The following is a 12426-nucleotide window of genomic DNA, read 5'->3' as shown; positions in this document are numbered from 1 at the left end:
GAATCGCCATCATAAGCAAATCAAAAAACAAGTGGTGGAGAAGATGTGAAGAAACATTGCAACCCTAGTGCAATGCTTGTGAGAATATAGACTGGTACAGTCACTATGGGAAACAGTATGGAATTTTCTCAGAAAACTAAAAATGGAAGTGCCTTTTGACCCAGCAATTCCACTGCTGGGATTATATCCAAAGAATCCTGAAACACCAATACAAAAGAACCTATGTACCCCAATGTTCATAGTGGCACAATGTACAATAGCCAAGTGCTGGAAGCAACCTAAGTGCCCATCAGTAAATGAATGGATCAAAAAAGTATGGTACATTTAGACAGTGGAATACTACACAGCAGAAAGAAAGAAGGAACATTTACCATTTGTGACAGCATGGATGGAACTGGAGAGCATTATGCTAAGTGAAATAAGACGTGTGCTGAGGGACAAATACCATATGATGTCACCTTTAAGTGGAACCTAACCAACAAAACAAACAAGCAAGCAAAATATAACTAGAGACAATGAAATTACTGTTCATTTGATCATAAAAACAAATGAACAGTAACCAAAGAGGAGGTGGTAGGGAATAATGGGATGGAAGTGGTGAAGGGTTTTCAGGAACAACTATGAAGGACCCATGAGCAAAACTTAGGGGGTTGGAATCAGGGGAGGAAGGTGGTGATGTTTCGGGTAGGAGAAGGTGATGTGGAGAAAAGGCAGCAAATTGTACTTGAATAACAACAAAATTTTAAATTAATAAAAAATAGTATGCTGCTACTACTAATTAGTATTAGTATTGCTATTATTTTAAAAATAAATAAATAAATAAATAAAAGAACATGCAAGGGATGAATGAATTCAGGAGTGTTTCTTTGAACAGTTAAACCAAATTGGTAAAACTTTAATGAGACTCATCAAGGAAAAAAGACAGTCCCCAAAATAAAATCAGAAACAAAAGAGAAATTGTAACCAATACTCCAGAAAAACAAAAGGTTGTAAGAAATTACTATGAACATTTATATCCCAAGAAATTTGACAATGTGTGTGGAATGGACAAATTTCTAGAAACATATAATCTTGCAAAACTGAATTAAAAAGAAGCATAAAGTCTGCCCTGGTGTGATCTCTTATCTAGAAGTTCAGGGAAGGTGGGCAAAGAACCTGAACACATACCTCTCCAAGATGGCATACAGAGGGCTTATAAACATATGAAAGCGGGCTCAACATCACTAGCCATTAGAGAGACGCAAATTAAAACCACAATGAGATACCACCTCACACCAGTCAGAACAGCCATCATTAACTAATCAACAAACAAGTGCTGGTAATGATGTGGAGAAAAGGGAACCCTAGTGTACTGTTGGTGGGGATGTAGACTGGTACAGTCACTATTGAAAATAGTATAGAATATCCTCAAAAAACTAAAAATGGAACTACTGTTTGTTCCAGCGATCCCACTGCTGGCATTATACCCCAAGAATCCTGAAACACCAGTTCAAAAGAACCTATGCACCTCAATGTTCATAGCAGTGTTACTTAAAATAGCTAAGTGCAGAAACAACCTAATTGCCCATCAGTAAATGAATGGATCAAAAAGCTATGGTAATTTACACAATGCAATACTACATAACAGAAAGAAAGAACTCCTACCCCTCAAGAAAGCATGGATATAGCTGGAGAGTATTATGCTAAGTGAAATGAGCCAGGTGGTAAAAGACGAATACCATATGATCTCACTGATAAGTGGCACCTAATGAATGAAACAAACTAACAGAGTGAAATAGTACCAGAGACTTGGAAACTTGAAATAGACTGACAGTGATCAGACGAATCAGGAGAGTGGTTATGGTGGAAAGAAGGGGGAAGGACTAGTCAAACAACTTGCATAAAGGACCCAGGACATGGGCAACAGTGTAGGCACTGACTGTAGGAGTTAGGGGGATGGGCAGTGTAGAGGAGGGCAAAGGGGGGAAAATTGGGACAACTATAATAGAACAATAATTTAAGAAATAAAAATAAATAAATAAAAAGAAAAATACATATTTGGGCAGACAAATGTTTCTGCTTATTTAAATTCTCATTTTATTTTTCTTCCCATATTGGATTTTATTAGTTGGTCAGTCAGTCAGTCACCTTTCCATGTACCTACTTAATATTTACTAACTCTTCCAGTACGCACAGGATGTGTGCTGGACTTTCAGATCATAGATAAAACTAGAATATGATAATTGCACTCTGATCACACATGGCCAAGATGGAACTCTAAGTCAACCATAATTCTAGCAATGTGAAAAAGTTGTCCTAGACATGTAAGAGGTGTGTAAACATAGATGAAGAAACATTTAAAGTGTATCTATTTCAAAATGAGAGTGAAGTTTTGGGGGAGCTCACAAGGAAAAACATGTAGAGAAAAAACATGCCCAAAGAGTTCACCTTTGGAGTGCTCTGAGAAGCTTAGTAGTGGCATCAGGATATGCAGACCACAGGCAGAGATAGGAGACCAGCAGAGTGGAGGCAGAGAGCACCTAGTTGTTTCCCCCAGCAGCAGTTTGAATGTTATTCTCTAGACACTAGTTCTCCAACTTGAGTTGCACCAGAATCTCCTGTAGGGGGCCTTTGAAAACACAAACTACAGGGCCCCACTCCCAGAGTCTCTCTGATTCAGTAAGGCTGGATGAAGAAGACAAGAATTTGAATTTCTAAGTAATTCCTGGGTGATGCTGATGCTTCTCATCCAGTGAAAAACTTTGAGAATGTCTGCTGTAGAGGCCATATAGCTGCTGAAGAAGAGATGGGTTGAGCTGTCTGAGAATGACATTCCCCATCTGTCTGAAGAATGCACTGGAGGAGAAGATCCTGGAGTTGGATGATGAAGTTGGGGACTGCTACACCAGTTCAGGCTGGAGACACTAACGGTCTGGACCCAGGCACAGGTTGTGGATTATGTTGGCTCTCTAAGCCTGCTGCTGAGGGAGGGGAATAGCCACATACTGTAGGGATACTCAGATCACCTCTATCTGCCCACAGAATACTTAGAGAAATTTTCTAAATCTCTCTGACCTTGACAACCTGCTCAGCTTAATTCACATTGTATTTTTAGGCAGATGTCTAGCTGTGTCATTTGTCTTTGCCTTGCTCTACTTCATTCACTCTGAGAAGCGTCCCTTCCCCTTCCCCACATAAACTCTATTTCATCTAATATCTCTCAGCCTACCAGGTACATGACTAGGATTCAGCTTTCCCTCTCCTCAAGGCGCAGCAGGAATGAGAGAAGGGGTTGGAGAGTTTGTAATAATTTTACATGTAGATTCAACAGAATTTGGTGTCTGACTGGATATGGAAGTTGAAGAGGAAGGAAGGGACAATTGTGAAGCTTAAGGTTCCTGCTTAGACCAAGTAGGCAAAGGTGCCAACAATTTAACAAAGAGTGCATAGGAGGATGAGTAGGTAGGAAAGAAAGATTTTCATGTGGATTTGGGCATGTTGATTTGGAGATCCTTAAGGTCAGGTAAGTGACAATAGCCAAGAGAATGTTGCTATATAATATTGTGCTCAGGAAAGAGATGTGGGAGTGTAGGAAGAGACATGAAGAGGAGGAAGAGGGCCAGAGTCTAGGTGGCAGTAAATAACCAGGTATCCACATGCAATTCAAGGGGGAGGCAAGGGGACACACCATTACACAGACAAGGTCTGTTGTGGCCTTTGTTTAAGACAGATGACCTCTTTCCTTGACTTTAAAAAGAAATTTTTTCCTCAAGTGTGGTCTCCAGATTCACTTGCAAGAAAATCATCTATATGACTGTTATAATTACAGAAATTGAGGCAAAATCAAAAACAACATTTCTAAGAAGTTCATTATGTAACATTGCCTACATGTAGGTTTGACAGTCACTGGTCTGAGACTTTCTTTAAGTTTTGTTTTATTTAGAGAGACTCAGCCAATCACTCCTGACACCTGGCAGAAGGCACCATTGCCTGCAGCAGTTATGGTGAGGCACTCCCAAGAATTCCAATTTAAAGAAAATATTGAAAGGGTCAGGAATGAGCAGAGAATTATAGAGAGAAATATTGTGTTTGTTTACCACCTTAAAATGTCTATGGTAGGGAAGTTGTGGGGCAAGTGGTTATCTGTGATATTCTGCTGGAACTCAGGGAGAGACAAAGTGGAACAGCAAGAAGTTGCCTAAGTGACCAACATTGATCAAAGGGAAATATGGTGCTTATCAAAGACCAAGGAACCTGCTGTCAGGAGCATCCCTTAAATGGCTCATGACAACTTTCATTTTCCAAAAATGGCTCAACAATATTTTTAGTCCCACATACTCTCCCAGAAACCACTCTATTAACACATAGAATCAATGCCCTCCCCCACTGACTTGATCCTGGGAAGGTCTTATTGTTGCTTTGTCTAATAAAAGATAACGTAAATGACAAATTGTGATGAAACATAGTGGGTATGCTGTGAGGAAACCGAGGCCATAGGTGAAGTCCATGTATAGTTATTCTGGCTGAGCAAGCCAACAGCCAGATTTGACTTCCAGATATATGCATTTCCAGACCCATCCACCTTTTGATTGCAACCATGAGATGCCCCAAGAGAGAACCATCTTGCTGAATCTAGCTAAGCATGAGAACCATGAGAAATAATGATAAATATGATGATAGTAATAATGGCAAAAATATATTATTGTTGTTTTTGCCACTAAGTTTGGAGTGGTTTATTACTCAGTAATTGACACCTGGAACAGGGATTAGAAAAATGTCAGTTTTAGCATCTCTTTTCTCTCCCAAAGTGCAGTGAGCCCAGAGGACAATTTTTATGAGTAAATATAATCTCATTTGATGATGAAAATGTTAGCAATTTCAACATTTATTTCATATGTCCTCAGTTGGACCTTGGTTATCTCACCCTTTGCTGAATCAACAGACTCAAATTCCATGTATGAGAGCACCCCCTGATCTTTGCTGAAGTGCAGAGCCATGATGGGGAAGCACAACACACAGGATGTGTGTGTGTGGAGGGGTCACTCAGCAAGGGCAGGACTGCAGGTTAGAGGCTTATTCTGTTATAATAGAGGAGAGAATCATCCTTCAATATCTTTTCTCACTTTTTCACAGCAAAATTTAATATTTACATTGTTGAAAGAGTTTATGAAATGTGGTAAGAAAGTCAGTTGGAATATTTAATTTGTAAACAGACACACACACTAATATAAACACAAAAAAACAAAGAAGAAAAAGAACTTTCCCAAACCAAGACAAACCAAACAAAAACAAAACAAACAAAGCCTGAGAACAGATAATTCTCATTGGAGGAGCTACAACTGGTAAGAAAAAATGCTAATGGGAACAAAAATTGAACCTTCCTCCAAGAAATGAAATGTAACAACAACCAAAATGCTAACAGCACCTCTTCATTCAATTTCGTTTATCACAATGAAAATGGAACGGAGGTAGTAGAGTATGCTAGAGTAGTAGAGTAACACAGGAGAGGAAGATCACTGTTTTTGGAGAGCTGACTGACCCAACATTGATTGTTGAATCTTTGAATAATACATCAAGTACGGAGCTTGCCTGAGTATGACGTCTCCATCTCATAGTTTATAAATGCCTCATTTGTGCAAGTGACTATAACCAGAACTTTTAAAAAAAGATCTAAAAGTTGTATGCATTTTTTTTTGTTATCTTCATTTTACTGCATAGTACAAAATATCTACCTCATCATTTAAAATACATGGGTGTGTTGCTTTTCTAGACCTTTTTTTCAGGTTTAATTTTAGTAATGAAAATTTAAAATATGACACTCCCTCTATGCATTGTTATATGCCAGTACATATGGTTTCTTGTTTTTTATTTTACTTTTTGGCCATCAAGTAGCCATTGTCAGAAGCAGTTTATAAATACGAAGCAGAAGAAAGTTCTGCACATCTTGTCTCAGTAAGACTTATTAACGTTGTAAAACATGAAAGCATGTTGCTTGACCTAATTTTTTACATTTGAGTTATTCTATTATATGTGGAACCTCTTACAAATTTCAACTATTTTATACATGTAATTGTCAAGACTTAACAAAGTGTGGGGTTTGTTGCAGGCAGTGAGTTAAGAAATCCTTTCACGTATTTCTTAGCTTTAAAGTGAAGGGTTCTTAGGGCCTTGTGTAGAGCAGTGAACATGAGACCTGGTGTGTGTGTTGAGGAAAGAACTTATGTTTCATGTGATGAGAAGGTTTCCTGTGAGTTCAGGCCAAGAATGTGTTATCTTGCTAGGAGATCTCAAACACCTGGCTGAGCATGCTGGAATGAGGATCTTGAACAGAAACTTCCTTTCCTGTGATTATTCAACACAAAGCTAAAATGGCTAAATATATATGGTGAAAATTGCTTTCTTTTAACAAAAGATCAGGTACCTCCTTCAGCTTTGCAGATTTTTAAATAAAACTATATTGAATTAAAAAAAATTATTCTAAAAATCAAAATAAACAAGCACAATAGAAACAGACTCATAGATAAAGAGAACATATTGATGGTTGGTAGATGGAAGGGAGGTTGGGTGGATGGGTGAAAAAGTTGAAGGAATTTAGAAGTATAAATTGGTAGTTACAGAATAGTCATGGGGTGTGAAGAACAACATAGGAAATATAGCCAATAATGTTCTAATAATTATGTATGGTGTCAGATGGGTATGAAAATTATCATGATGATCACTTAGTAAGTTAAAATGTCTAATCACTAGTGTGTATGCCTGAAACTAATATAATAGTATGTCAACTATAACTGAAAAACACAGAAAGTGATTGAAAAATAAAAAATAAAATTTTTATCCATTAAAAAATGAGGTTGTAGTAAAGCTGTTGTTTCTGGCAGAGTTAACCACAGAACCACTTTAGGAAACATTAGACATCATAATCAAACATCAAAACCATGTGGATCTCCCCTGGTCTGCTTTTTTGGGCATAGAACCCTAAGGAAACATTCTACTACAAGACAATCCTAATATTTAACAGCCCCAAAGGCCTTATCCAAAATAGTGGTAAAAAGCAATAAATAGAACATCTACAAATAAGGCAAATTAAGGTAACTAAATTAGTTCTATTTGTGGGAATACTACATAACTATTTAAATGATAATCTTAAGACTATGAAGCAATATGAGAATTTTTATAATGTATTAAGTAAAATGTGAATATAAGGCTAACTATATATTATTATTACCACTATGCAAGGATGGTACATGAATATAGAAATTGAAGATAAAGTTTTTAAAAAGCTAAATCTTGGAGTAGTAGGATTATAGGTTTTTTTGTTTGTTTTAATTTAAAACTTCCATTTCTCAGGAAACCAATGGCAGTGGACTCAGAGAAAGTTATACTAGCTGGGACCAAATGAAATTACAGCTAAATTATAGAAAAAGTGTCCCAAATAACCAATGGAAAACTAACTAGAGAGAAGCCTTATAACTAAGGACTCACAGTAAGAACCACATGGAGACTGGTCGGAAGTGCAGAGGTGAGGGAGAGCTGGCCGGGCTCCATGGGTGGCAGCTAAAGTTCTAGAGGGATAGCTCAGCTGTGGGGGTGGGGTTTACCTTGAAAAGTGTGGAATTCAGAACTACAAGCTGAGTTCCCCAACATAGAACACCAGAATCAGGAAAGGAACCCACATAACATGTGGCCATGGAAAGCATCAGGGTTTCTGTCCATCAGGGAGAGATGGCTAGAGATGCAGCCACCCTCTTAAAGGGATGACATATAAAATTTCATTTGCATTCACTCACTCTGGGCTTTGGAGGTGGGAGGGCAGAGTAGAATAGAACTACATGAGGAGAGTCTGGGGTTGGTGAACTTGTGGAGAGAGCTGAAGGGTCAGCCACCAGTATTCCTGTGCTGAGTTGTTCCCCCATACTGCAGAAAGCACCTTTCTCAGTCAGAGTACTCCCTTTCATGTGGTATCAGCCTTGAGAGAAGCAATATCCCCACCCACTGGAATTTCTCTCACCCCACCCTGTGGAGCTTACACTCTGCTGAGGAGTTAAGCTTAGGACTGTTTCAGACAGATCTCTGGATCTCTGAGAGCTTTGAGACATTTGTTGACCCACCCCTGGGCTCAGTACTCATAAAAGCCAGCCTGGAACTCAGCTTGGATCTTTCCAGGTGTACCCATGCTTATCAGGGGCAGTCATGAGCTGTGGATCTCTGATAACATCAAATAGGTTGCCCACACATGAATAAGATAACAGCAATCAAGATTCAGTTATAACAGGACCCATATAACATACACAAGTGACATTATTAAAGTACCCCGTTCAGGTAATCAGGAGAAATGTGGTACTGTGTCCCACAGGACACCTACTACACAATGCCTCCCCATCAATACTGAGAGTCATAGCAGATCTACCTAATACATAGAAACAAACAAAAAGAGGCAGCCAAAATGGGGATACAATGAAGCAAACTCCAAAAGAAAGAACAAGAGAATTCTTTAGAAGAACTAAATGAAATAGAGATGAGAAATTAATCAGATATAGAGTTCAAAGTAATAATTATAAGGATGCTTGACAGTATGAAAAAGGACATAGAAAGGCCCTGATCCACTGAAACCAGCAGAACAGAGAGATTAGAGACAGGTGCAACAAGAGGTGTTCAGGGCTCCAGCCAGCCTCACCTCTTATGCAAAGCTGCCATCAACATCAAGCAGGAAAGAGCTACCCCTTTTATACAGATAGACCCCTCACAGAAAATGGACAGCTAATTAACCAGAAACTATACATAATTGTAAATAACCTGGGACAGATCAAGACCAGTAGTGGGGGAGCAGTGAAGAAGCACTCCCACCATCTACCCTGAAGACTAAACAGCGCTACCCTGGAGTGACCCAGGGATTCTACCCTTGAGAACACACTAGAAACCCACTCTGTAAGCAGGTGGAGGTGGCACTGGAAGTGATCCTGGACATTAGATGAACCACTCCTAGGCCTTCTGTTGATGGAAAACAGGCAGGGCAAAACTTGAGGAATAGCCAGGCCTGAAAGAGACACCCACAGTTTGTGGATCACTTCTAGTCTCGAACAGGCTGCCTAAAACTAGATGTGAAGAGTATCTTACATTTACCAGAGTGGATCCAGAAAGAGAAGAGAGGGCCAAACACTAGACTCTGCTGACATATATTCTACCACGGCCTTATTCATTATTTTCATTATTGTTCTCCTGCAATAAGAACCAGCAATTCCATTTCAGAGTATGTATACAAAGAAATTCAAAATACTAATCTGGAAGAACATATGCACCACAACATTCACTGTAGCGTTATTCACAATAGCCAAGATTTGGAAGCAACCAAAGTGTCCCTCAGTGGGTGAATCAATATAACTACTATGGAAACTTTACACAATAGAATGCTGTTTGGTAATAAAAAAGAGGAAATTTTTACCCATTGCAACAGCATGGATGGATCTGAAGAACACTATGCTCATTGAAAAAGGCCAGTCAGTGAAAGACAAGTATCATATAATTTCACTCATATGTGGAATCTAATAAACAACCTGAACAAACCTATAAAATAGAGACAGACTCACAGGCTGACAGCTCTGGAGGTGGGTGTGAGGTAGAAGGATGGGCACAAAATAAAAAAACAAAAACAGAGAGAAAAAGAAGTCATGGACAAGAATAACAGTGTGGTGACTGCAGGGGTCAGGGAAGGGCAGTGGTGGAGGCAAGTAAGGATATAGGGGGAATAAACGGTGATTGAGAGAAAAAGCTGTTTAATTTCTTTTTAAAAAGCAATAAAACTTCCATTTCAACAGCACAATAATTTCATGCAAATAACTAAACAATCCAACTTTAACTATTTAAAATAATACATATTTATATTTTCTAATTGTTCAACATGAAAGTAGAATTAGTTAATTCAAGATATTCTGAAAGTGTAGGAATTTACTTAGGAAATGGTCTTATACAGAACTCTGTTTAACTCTGGTGCCATATCAGGCACTGGAAGGAGTTATACAGAATAATAATGTAAAAGGTAAGGACTGTAATAGAGGCAGGCATGATCAATCATCGGTTGTAGAGGAGGTAGCCACAGGCTCTGTGTGAAGGGTTCTGGAAAGTTTTCAGGGACAACATGACATTTGGATTTGGTCTTTACAGGAGATATGTACCAGCTAAACAGCAGGCAATGAAGGACTTTCCTGTGGTGGGAGCATGTGGCAAAACCTTCTTTACATTCTGTATGCAAAGTGTGCCTGAGTTTGAATGTGGTGACCTCACACTGCTTTTGTGCACTCAATATTTCTCAAAGTGCATCTTCTTGAAAAACATTTGATTTTCAGTCACTCCGTCAGGAGTCAAGGGAAACTCCTTACAACACTAAGAAATATGTTTTACTGTGAGACAGGGGTCACTGTAAATTTTTCCCGATAACTGACTGTTGTTTTAAAAAAAAGTGATCCTTCTGTGTGATCACATCTGCAAATGATAAAAGACTGGCAGTATACTTTCTGTGACTGCCTTTATCACACAAAATCACTGAAAAATTTTAAATGCTTTAAAGCAACAGGTTATGATAAGTATTAAAGGTGGAGGCAGCAAATATAACTTCTTTCTTAGCAAAGTCTGGCTGCTTCTCACTTTGGTTATCTCCACTTGAGGACACAGAACTTTACACACCAAAGCCTGCAAAATTTCTCTAGAGGCCCGGTTCAGAATTAATTTGGCCTAATATTTATGTTATAACACCTGAACACCATAGGTCAAGTGCTTATTTCTGTTTCTGATTTGTGGTTTTGTTTTAATATTCAAACTATACTTCTTGTAGATATAGCCTGATGATGCTCTCCCTATTTCTTTTTTTATTGTTGTTCAAGTACAGTTGTCCCCATTTTTCTAAAACCACTCTCCTCAACCATACCCAAACCCACCTCCCACCCTCAATTCTATCCCCCTTTGACTTTGTCCATGAGTCCTTTATATATGTTCCTTCACTTGACCCTTCCCCTTCTTTACACCTACGCCTCCCACCTCCCCTTTGGTCACTGTTTGTTCTTTATTTCCATTTCTCTGGTTCTGTTTTGCTCACTTCTTTGTTTTGTTGATTAGTTTGCACTTATAGATGAGATCATATGGTATCTGTCTTTCACCCTCTGGCTTATTTCAGGTAGCATATTCTCTTCAGTTCCATCCATGCTACTGCTTCTTCTTTCTTTCTGCTGCATAGTATTCAATTGTGTAAATGTACCACAGACTTTTGACCCACTCACTTACCGATAGGCACTTAGGTTGCTTCTAGCACTTGGCTATTGTGAATTGTGCTGATATGAACATTGAGGTACATAGGTTCTTCTGAATTAATGTTTCAGGATTCTCAGCGTATAATCCCAGCAGTGGAATTGCTGGGTCAAAAGGCAGATCCATTTTTAGTTTTCTGAGGAAATTCCATACTGTTTTCCACAGTGGCTTCACAAGTTTGCTTTTCCACCAACAGTGCACGAATGTTCCCTTTTCTCCACAATATTGCTAGCACTTGTTCTTTGTTGATTTGTTTATGATGGCCATTCTGATCCATGTGAAGTGGTATCTCATTGTGGTTTTAATTTGCATCTCTCTAATGGCTAGTGATGCTTAGCCTCCTTTCATATGTCTCTGGGCCCTCTGTATGTCCTCATTGGAGAGTGTCTATTCAGGTCCTTTGACAATCCAATTAAAAAACTATCTCCCTATTTTTTAGGCTGCTAAACAACTTTAGCTTATCTGTTCTGGCAAGACACACTTAAAGGATATGTCTGCCTATGGGTTCTCAACAAGATCTCTATGTAAAATGAGTTTGCTATGTCCTCTACTTTTTAGTTACAGGAGTTTTGTTGCAATCACCGTGAATGGACTCTCCCATGGACTTCTGATGCATTCATATCTAATAAAACTGGGCTGTCAAAAGTTGGCCTATGTAATACCCTCTCTTGTGGAAATCATTATAAAGAAATATGTTGCCAATGAAAATTCTTTCATAATTCTCATTAATGACTTAAACTAGTCATTAATGACATTAATTAGTGATGGGAAGCAATGGAAAGCAAATGTCTTCCAAATGCTCAAGCAACAGAATAACCCTGGAGATTTTCACTTATAGCATGCTTCTCTGTGTAGAACGGTAATGAGGGTTTAATTTTTTTATCTCTGTTTATTTTTAATAGGACTAAACTGTCCACTTTTTTTCTGGCCAATACAATTGTTTTTCATAGAACATTTGATAAGGTTGTCACCCAAACCCAGATCTTTATTCTTATTAATCCTTCACAACCTTTTCTTTATTTCATATTAACAAGATGACATGTGGGTATAATTGAAGTTGAGCCTGCATTTTGTATTCCTGATTACTAAAATTATCCCAAAGCCACTATCTTGGCCTTAAAGAAGAAAAATATCTGACATGATGCTCATAAT

General features: G+C 38.5%; 1 protein-coding gene across 1 annotated transcript in view; it reads right to left on the bottom strand.

Moving 5' to 3' along the window:
* HECW1 (HECT, C2 and WW domain containing E3 ubiquitin protein ligase 1) overlaps positions 1–12426 on the bottom strand; it is a 583340-nt gene that overhangs the window by 215708 nt on the left and 355206 nt on the right.

Source organism: Phyllostomus discolor, chromosome 10 (genome assembly GCF_004126475.2).
Source record: "Phyllostomus discolor isolate MPI-MPIP mPhyDis1 chromosome 10, mPhyDis1.pri.v3, whole genome shotgun sequence".
NCBI classification, from domain to species: Eukaryota; Metazoa; Chordata; class Mammalia; order Chiroptera; family Phyllostomidae; genus Phyllostomus; species Phyllostomus discolor.
The sequence above is the reverse complement of the archived record's forward strand: the minus strand, read 5'-3'. Positions and strand labels throughout refer to the sequence as shown.